General features: G+C 47.6%; 1 protein-coding gene and 1 pseudogene across 1 annotated transcript in view; both read right to left on the reverse strand.

The window, feature by feature from the left end:
- Positions 1-7,500, reverse strand: part of LOC143289032 (synaptotagmin-15-like) — a 258,589-nt gene that overhangs the window by 91,104 nt on the left and 159,985 nt on the right. The window lies entirely within an intron of this gene.
- LOC143293680 (RING-type E3 ubiquitin-protein ligase PPIL2 pseudogene) lies at positions 805-2,490 on the reverse strand (annotated as a pseudogene).

Below are 7,500 nucleotides of genomic sequence, written 5' to 3' on the forward strand. Positions count from 1 at the left end.
GACGAGTACTCGTTGCCCTTGAAGTTATATTTATGACTTGCTAGTGCTTTCTCTCTCCCTACCTACCCTGTCTGCACAATTTTCACTTCCCACCCTCTCTCCGTCTGTCTGCTTAGCGTGCTCTTTGTCTAGGTACACGTGCGTTTAATATGTATGTAAACCGTTAATAAATATATGTTGTTAAAAAATTGTACATAAATCAGTTAAAAATCAATTAACAAACACAAATCAACGATAAAGGTGGCAAAATGTAACGATGTACTTGCTTAGGTGGGTGTGTGTGTGTGTGTGTGTGTGTGTGTGTGTGTGTGTGTGTGTGTGTGTGTGTGTGTGTGTGTGTGTGTGTGTGTGTGTGTGTGTGTGTGTGCGTGTGTGTGTGTGCACGGGGGGTAGGGTTGGGACTGGGAGGTACCGGAGGATACTAGGTAGGGGATTGGGAAACAGAGGAGTGTGCTGACTTGGAGTGAAAGTTGACTGGATGGAAATTCTACCCCCCCAACTATCCAACCCACTCTACTCCCCCACCTCCTCCTACCCCTGTCTAATCCACCTATCCCCCCCAACCTAGTAACCTCAATAGCCTACCCCCCTATCCTACCCCTCATCCCCACCAAACCCCTATCCTTCTTCTTCTTCTTTTTTTTTTTTTTTTTTAAATTTTTATTTCTACATACCTTATTTACACCAGTCATCCTATGGACGGCGACAAGAAACACACGTTGTCCAGTCTGTGATGTCCCCCTCCCATTTCAACCCAAAGTGCTGTCCACGTTGTCAAAAGCACTATGAAGCATTACCAAAAAAAAAAGGGGGGGTGTGGGGGTGGGGTGGGGGGATGTGGTAGAAGCGGTCACCAGGCACTGAAGTCACTCAGTTTGTAGGTGGCAGTTCCCTCCCCTGTCTTCCGCTTTTTGGATGTGTCACTGGAGTTGGGATGCGTGTCGTCTGCTGCCTCGGCTGTCCGTTTTAATGCAGCAGAGTTGATGTATTTCCCAACTCCTTGCTTGAAGACCCGCGGTCCCGAGTCCACCCTGGCTTCCCGTTTCTTCCGTTTGGCGTCCTCTTCCTCCGCCTTCAGCCGGGCCGCCTCCTCCTCCCTCTCCTGCGCCAGCTGTTCATCTGCCTCCTCGTAGGGGTTGACAAAGATGGTGCAGATTTCTATCCGTATCTCTTCCTTGGATCGGTCCTTCTTGTCCACTTCCACTTTCTCCATGGCGTCCAGAGTCTCCAGCCCCCCCACCAACCTTCCAAACACGGCATGTTTCCCATCCAAGTGCCTTGCTGACCTAAAGGTGAAGAAAAACTGTGACTTGTTGGTGTTGGGTCCGTTGTTGGCCATGCTCAGCACTCCGCGTCCTGAGTGCACCAGGTTGGGCTTCAGCTCGTCTTTGAAGGCCTCGCCTCACGCAGACTTCCCGCCTTTCCCTGTGCCAGTTGGGTCACCTCCCTGAATAATGAAGTTGCGGATGGAGCGCTGGAAGACGGTGCCATCGTAGTAGTGGCGGGCACAGAGCGTGAGGAAGTTCTCACAGGTGCGGGGCACCATGTCGCAGTGCAACTCCACGTTCAGCGGGCCCTTGGACGTCATCAGCCGCACATACCCCTTCTTCCGCACACGTTCGTACCTCAACACATCCTCCTCAATCAGTGCTGCCTGATGCTCTGTCTCGGGGTCCAGTGCGGTGGAGGTGAAGGCCGCGGCCACGTGACCCGTGGAGTAGGATGCAGCATTAAACTTGTCTGCCTTCTGTGGTCTGGCATCTTTCTGACCCAGGTAAGGGGAGGGTGTGTACTCCTTCTCCAAGGCGTCCAGGGCAGACTCGGCTTCGTTGTTGATCAGCCTGAGGTTGAACCGCGGGTCCCTCCTGGCCTTCTCCTCCTCTTCATCGGTCACCCTGAGGTTCTTCCTGACATAGTAGAAGGCCTGGATGTTGAACTTGTCCAGGTTGGTAGGATCCTGAATGGTAATGATGTCTTTACGGGTGAATGGCTCGTCAGTGATCAGGTCTTTCAGACTTTTGGTCTTCACATTCAGCCTTTCCACCGCGTCATGACAGTACACATTGCCTGTGGGTCGGATGGCCACGATGTGTGTGTTCTCATTGAACACCTTGAACGTCACAGGGCAGTGGTACTTCCCTTCAGAGTTTTTGTGAAAGTTGAGTCGAATCAAGTCTTTTGCACTCATTTTCTCCCCTGTGGCTGGGTTGATGCCGTATTTCTTCAGGAACGGCACAATGTTCATAAGGTCAAAGATGACACCTTCCTTTGTGCACCAAGGGTTTTCAAAGGGCTGGAATGACAGGCTGCAACAACTAAATGGCAGTCGTCTGAATCTGGAATTTTCACCAGTGTTCTGGGTTCCTTTATAACCACCCCATTCATGTTTCCATTCTTTGGTCGTCAGGTACAGCTTATCCTTTTGGTGTTGTTTCTTCCCCATGGTCAGGACTACTGTCCCACTGCTTTTGGTGTTCTTGTTCTTTCTTCTTTGTTCTACCCTTCTTCTTTTTCTTCTTCTTCTGCGTTTGTGGGATGCAGCTCCCACGTTCACTCGTTGTACACGAGTGGGCTTTTACGTGAATGACCGGTTGTTGTTTTTTTCACCCCGCCATGTTGGCAGCCATACTCCGCTTTCGGGGTTGTGCATGTTTGGTATGTTCTTGTTTCCATAACCCACCGAACGCTGGTATGGATTACATGATCTTTAACGTGTGTATCTTATCTTCTGCTTGTGTATACACAAGGGGGGGGGGGTCAGGCACTAGCAGGTCTGCACACATGTTGACCTGGGAGGTCGGAAAAATCTCCACCCTTTACCCACCAGGCGCCGTCACCGGGATTCGAACCCGCTTTAAACACTCGGCTATTGCTCCCATCAAACCCCTATCCTATCTCACACCCTCTACCCTACCTTCCTGCCATCCCTGTGACCACCCCCACCCCCCACTATCTTACCCCCTCCCTATCCTTTCCCTCTACCCATTTGGGTATGTATTTATTCAGTACAGTGTTTTATAAGAAATTAATAGAACCAGCAACTGAAAAGTATGATGCCAAACTATTTCCTGTACTTGACTTCCATCTCATGAAAATAGTGATCTGCATTCTCTGTGAACAGTTCCTAGTCGATTCTTTTTTTTTTTTTCTTTTTCTTTTTTTAACCCACAAGAGGTGTTCAGAATCACGTGTCTGGGTTTTTACCAAGCAAACCTAACGCCGACCACCAGTTGATGCCGATGTTAAGTACATTTCATGCCCCATGGGAATTCACCCCTCACATGCGGCAAACGTTAGAACACAACGAAAGGGGCGGGTTAGATCATTGTGCTTTGACACTGATCTTCTATCATTTCTTATTCTGTCTGGTCATGGAAATAGGTTACAGATATTACAATGCTTGACAAATTGCTTATAGAAACTGCATTATAGTCAGACGGGGTTTCATAGTATTGTCCATATATCTGTGAGTTGATCAGGGGAACAAAATCAAGAAGAAGAAGAAGACCCGATCATCGTCAGTTAGGGATGAAATGTTCCAGGCCAGAGGTCAGTTAACCAAATCCTGTTCTCGGGAAACTTGTTATTATTCAAGACAGTCGTGGCAATGGTCTTTGGCAGGTATGCACATAAACGCAGATTACACATTATTCTGGTGCTGTTTTGTGTCCATCGGTCGGTCTCTTACCATGTAGCACAAGAGTATATCTGAAACACAACACATCTGTTGCAGTTCTCATAATTCTTCGTTCCTTGCCCTAACGGTGTAGGCAGAGGCAACAGGCATAGAGAGAGAGAGAGGGGGGGGGGAGAGGGAGTGAGAGAGAGAGGGAGAGAGAGAGAGAGAGAGGGAGAGAGAGAGAGAGAGGAGAGGGAGAGAGGGTGGGGGAGATTAAAGAGAGAGAAATGAGTGGATGAGTGGGAGACACAGTGATAGAGAAAGAGAGAGATGAGTGGGTGAGAGAGAGAGAAGGGGGGAGGGAGAAAGAGAGAGGTGGTGGAGAAAAAAGAAAGGGAAATTAGTGGGTGAGTGGGAGAGAGAGTGATAGAAAGAGACACATTGAGAGAGAGAAAGAGAAAAAATGAGTGGGTGAGAGAGAGAGAGAGAGAGAGAGAGAGAGAGAGAGAGAGAGAGAGAGAGAGAGAGAGGAGGGAGGTGCAGGGACAGAAAGAGATAAATGAATGTGTGATTACGGAAGGGCATTGCCATCCTTTTCTATCAGACATCCAATACATATTCAATGAAATACAGCACAATCCCTGCAGAGTATCCAGTCTCTCGGGGCACTCAATATATTCATAGAAATGTATCTCCAACAGCCCCGGGTTTCTTTGATTAATGATCATCTCCCAAGGAATCAGCATCTGGAAAGTACGATGCTGTATGCCTTCCGATACTTGCCTGCAAACATGCGAAAACCTTTCGCTGTTTTTCTCTGGGAACATTGCCTGGTCGATTGAAACCAGAAACGAAATGACGTTCAGAATCATATGTCTGGTTGTACCATTCCTTTACAGCTTGGCAGAATTATTGTCATGAAAGCTGCGTGATAATCAAACAAGCATGCCGTTAGCGGTACAAAAGACGAAGGTAATTTGATGATAACACAGGGATTTTACACTCTGAGAAATATAGTTTCAACCCCGTAAATTTGTTTTACGATACTTCTTTTCTTTTGGGGTTTTTTTTTCCTTCCTTTTCTTTTACTGCCGTACCAACACGATCAGTTAGCATGGGAACAGGAGGCAGCAACTTCTTGCAGTTTCAGTTTCAGTTTCACTTTCTCAAGGAGGCGTCACTGCGTTCGGACAAATCCATACACGCCACACCACATCTGCTGAGCAGATGCCTGACCAGCAGCATAACCCAACGCGCTTAGTCAGGCCTTGAGTGCATGCTTACATATTTGTGTACCTATGAAAGTGGATTTCATTTTACGTAATTTCGCCAGAGGACAACACTCTCGTTGCCATGGGTTCTTTTTCAGTGCGCCAAGTGCGTGCTGCACACGGGACCTCTGTTTATCTTGCAGCAAGCCGAAACCCAGTACACTGTTCCGTGTAGTTTGTTTCCGATGCAGACCCAATCCTCTTCAAGAGATGGAGTCTTTCAGGCCAGAGATAAACATGCACAATCTTGCATTCGACCATTTTTTTAAAAATAATTGTATCAATGATACATGTCAGCCGAACATGGGAATAAGCATCACATTGCATTTGTCGCTGTTCCATTCAACGTATCTGATTGTCCATGAATGTTACTGCGAACCATACCTCTTCTCCTCCTTCTCCTCTTTCTTCTTCTTCTTTAAGTCTGTGGAGAGCGGCGAAGAAGCATTGTTCACCAAATTCGTCCAGGTCCATCGGTTGTATGTCAAAGCCTGGGCTTCTGCAAATGGATTCCCGTCCATTCTGCAATATTGTCAGCCCATCGTTTGTTTTTTTGTGTTGTTTTTTTTTGTTTGTTTTTTTGTTTTGTTTTGTTTTTTGTCCCCGGTCCTCCTTTCCGTCTTCCTTCATTTGTATTTGTATTTCTTTTTCTCACACATATTTCTCTGTGTGGAATTCGGGCTGCTCTCCCCAAGGAGAGCACGTCACTACACTACAGCGCCACCCATGTTTTTTTCTCTTTTTTTCCTGCGTGCAGTTTTATTTGTTTATCCTATCGAAGTGGATTTTTTTACAGAATTTTGCCAGGAACAACCCTTTTGTTGCCGTGGGTTCTTTTACGTGCGATAAGTGCATGTTGCACACGGGACCTCGGTTTATCATCTCATCCGAATGACTAGCGTCCAGACCACCACTCAAAGTCTATAGTGGAGGGGGAGAAAATATCGGCGGCTGAGCCGTGATTCGAACCAGCGCGCTCAGATTCTCCCGCTTTCTAGGCGGACGCGTTACCTCTAGGCCATCACTCCACTACAGTTACTTCATGAACAGATCCTTAGAGGATTGGTCCCTTCTTGTTCTTGTTCCTCTTCCATAACTCTGTGAAGAGCCGCGTGGAAACATTGTTCACCAGGCTCCTGTCGGTCAGTGGGTTGTGTGTTTCCCGTTCATTCCGCAACATTATCAGTACATCGTTTCTTTTTTTTTCTGTCTTCTTCTCAAACTCCGTCTCCCTTCATCAACAGTTCCTTGGAGGATTGGTTCAGCAAGACCAATGGATCCTCCATGCACGGTGTCTTCGGCAAGTCAAATCTGGTGGAGCCCACTCCTCTCCAGATCGAATTTTCCTGAGTTCGCTCCCTGCATGCAGCAGGTAGTACTGGGTCAGGGTATTACCAGTAGCAAAGGAGAACTCCTGACCTTATCGGTGGACCATAACTATACGTCTTTGTTTCTGACTCTTAACAGAAAGAAATGGGTTGATGGGTTGAGAGAGTCGCTTTTGTGGCCGCGTGTACGTTGATTGTGTATAATATGTGTGAATCTGTGTGTATGTGTGCGCGCGTGTGTGTGTGTGTGTGTCTGTGTGTGTGTGTGTGTCTGTGTGTGTGTGTGTGTGTGTGTGCACCCAGTCTTCTAAAAGTCAAATCCACGAATTCCGATTTTACAGGCAAATTTGATTCAGCCATCACGAAGTGTCTGGTATACTTTCAGCCCACCACGAGGTGTCTGGCATGTTTTCAACAATCTGATGCTGTTCTTCCAGACATCCCCATCAGCACAGAGATCCCAAATGCATTCGCAGACGCACCATGCTGGGGGCGTCAGACCAGACTCAGTCGCGACAGCCAAACACCAAAAAACTGCAATCCTTCACGTGTTTCTAGTGTCAGATGCAGACAATCACCTCTTTAATAAGGGGCCCCCTGTCCCTCAGGCAAAAGATTAACCCCCTCCCACCCACCCACCCATCCCCGCCCCGCATCGCCCGCCAATTCTGGAACAATTTCTAACGCGAACCAGACCGCATCAATGGGTCCCCCAAATAAACCTCCATGAATACAGAACGCTGTATTTACCATTCGCCAGATCCCCTGGCACTGATTGTGCATACAAGCGTGTACAGAACCTCGAGGGATGCTTATCTATTGTCTTCTCGCTCTGGCGTCGTTACGACAGACAGCTGACGTGTTCGCGGGTGGACTAAGGTTGATGTCGGGGTCTGGGCTTGGTGCGATTTGACCGACGCTTGAAGGTTGTGCTGTATCACATCGTTAATGTCCTCTTTTTTTTCTTTTTTTTTTTAAATCCTGCCTCATCATTTCTTTGGTGAACGATCATGCTCGCCTCCTCCTCCTATTCTTCCTCGTTAATAGGCCACCACTCCTACGGTTCAAGTGTTCACAGAATGGGCTGTTTGCATGTGTAACCATATTTAGCCTACCGTTTAGGTGGCCAGTCTCCAAGTATGGGAGGGCGGTGGGCACGCTGTGCGTGTTTCTGATTCCATCATCCACTGAGCGTGAAGACATGTAATGTGAGATCTTCAACATGCATACTTGATCTTCTGTTTGCGTTTCCACACGAAGGAAATTACGGGGACTAACAGGT

The sequence above is a fragment of the Babylonia areolata genome, chromosome 1 (genome assembly GCF_041734735.1).
Source record: "Babylonia areolata isolate BAREFJ2019XMU chromosome 1, ASM4173473v1, whole genome shotgun sequence".
Classification (NCBI taxonomy): Eukaryota; Metazoa; Mollusca; class Gastropoda; order Neogastropoda; family Buccinidae; genus Babylonia; species Babylonia areolata.